The sequence below is a fragment of the Gracilinanus agilis genome, chromosome 2, assembly GCF_016433145.1.
Source record: "Gracilinanus agilis isolate LMUSP501 chromosome 2, AgileGrace, whole genome shotgun sequence".
NCBI lineage: Eukaryota > Metazoa > Chordata > Mammalia > Didelphimorphia > Didelphidae > Gracilinanus > Gracilinanus agilis.
In genome coordinates this window covers 719,378,376-719,380,446 of record NC_058131.1, presented here as the reverse complement: position 1 = coordinate 719,380,446, position 2,071 = coordinate 719,378,376, and the positions used below count along the sequence as shown (strand labels likewise).

Sequence of the window (2,071 nt, the reverse complement as noted above, 5' to 3'; positions counted from 1 at the left end):
TTTTTTTTATGTTCCAAATGTGATGGATTTATTTTCCTTTGATGTAAATCCAAAGCTTTCACTATAGTACAGAGACCAATTTGATAAAGGGTCATGAAAACATGGTTTAAGACATGCAGAACGTGATGTATAAACTGGAGGATCAGGTCATTTCCTTTATAACATGACACTACACTGTCATTGAAGAACAAATTTAAATGACACTGAAAGAATGAACTGAAAGGTGGCACAAACATTACAACTTCCATGCATTCCTTCAAGTATAGACTCAAAAACCTCTAGACTTAGCATGGTGGTGCTACAACAATTCTTTGGAAGAATAAAAAGTTCACATTGTTGAAATTTCACAAAAGAATATTAAGGCCAAAACAGAGTTGGTTCATTTCTCTTCATTTCAAGGGATAGATCTTATACTTTACTTTAAAACTATATTAAGCTTCCAATTCAAATCCTAACCCAACTTTATGACCTCCTGCATTGAAGTTTTTTCTATCAATTAAAGCTGACAGCATGAATTTTACACCGGCTCAGAGTATCTGAATATAATCAAGTCCGATAAGGCTGACATTATTCATTTTACCAGATAGAGAAGTTTTGTGATCCAGCTTGTACTTAGCAGCAATGCCAAAATGGGTGTTGTTACTGCCAGCTGTCCAAGCAAGACTTATCGAAGTTTCAGTCTTCTCACTAACTTTTTGGTAGATTGACCTTCCAAATTCAATGCCATCATTCACATGTGTATGCAGGTAGAAGTCAGCACTTTTATAACCCAGGGCAAAATTATTCTGAGATAGTTTTTATTTAGCTGTATTAAAACTCATCTGATAGCCAGCAAGCCATCCTTTGTAAGCCAATACAGCCCAGCCATAGATGGTCAGTCCAGAGAAATCAATGTCAACATTTCCACCAAGACTGAAACAGTCTTGTCTATAGGAGGCCTTTAATTTACCACTCTTCTTGCCTGTGTTTGGTACAAATATAGTGTCAAGAATCAGCTTCAAACTGTCAATCAATTTATTATCCATGCTCATTTCTGTCCCCAGGGTATTGTCTGTGTTCCATTTTTGAATGAAGGTAAACCCATAATCATAGATATTGTACTTTGTTTCCAAGTTACCTGAAGCTTTCCCTGTATCAGTATATGAATAACCAGATGTGGAAAATTCCACTCCCTTGGAAGACTTGGTTCTAAGTTCTATTTTAACCATACCAAACCCATATCCTTTGTTGAAGACATCCTTGGCAGCCTTTCCTAGGTCACAGTAAGTTGGTGTGCTACACATTTCTTCTCTGGCTGAGGAGCCAGTCTCTCTTCACCAGGACAAAGCTGAAGCTGGTTCTTCTTTTTCAATTGGCCATTTCTTCTTGCTTCACTTTCATATCTTCTTGCATTACTTTCCTTTCTTCTTACACCACTTTCATTTTTCTTCCCACTTTTCCTCTAACTCTCATATTTGGTTTTTGAAATCTTTTTGAGCTCTTCCAGACTCTGTGTCCAATCCATATTTTTCTTTTGGATTTTGCATGTGTTTGCTTTGATTTCACTGTCACCTTCTGCGTGTGCACCTTGCCCTTTGTCTCCATAAATACTCTTTAAAGTTAGGTGCTTTGGGGCAGCTGGGTAGCTCAGTGGAGTAAGAGTCAGGCCTAGAGACAGGAGGTCCTAGGTTCAAACCCGGCCTCAGACACTTCCCAGCTGTGTGACCCTGGGCAAGTCACTTGACCCCCATTGCCCACCCTTACCAATCTTCCACTTATGAGACAATACACCGAAGTACAAGGGTTTAAAAAAAAGTTAGGTGCTTTTTTGGTTCTTTGTTCATTTTTTTCTATCTAGTTATAGGTAGTCTCTGTTTTCTGAAAGTTGGGGTACCCTGTTAAACTTGAGTCCTTCCTTGAAGCTATTTTGGCTCATTTTCTACATTATTACTAAGTAACCAGATGGTCTGAGGGCTGAGGGCAATGATAGCCCACTTATGGAGCTGATCCAATTTACCCTTGAGATGCTGGTAGCTTAAAGACTTTCCTCAGGCTTGGGTGTAAGCTTCTGATGTCAGGCTGAACTTGATCA

The 2,071-nt window shown here is 38.8% G+C and overlaps 1 pseudogene; it reads right to left on the bottom strand.

The window, feature by feature from the left end:
* Positions 1 to 431: 431 nt before the first annotated feature.
* On the bottom strand, positions 432 to 1,283 carry LOC123236543 (annotated as a pseudogene).
* Between the last annotated feature and the right edge of the window lie 788 nt (positions 1,284 to 2,071).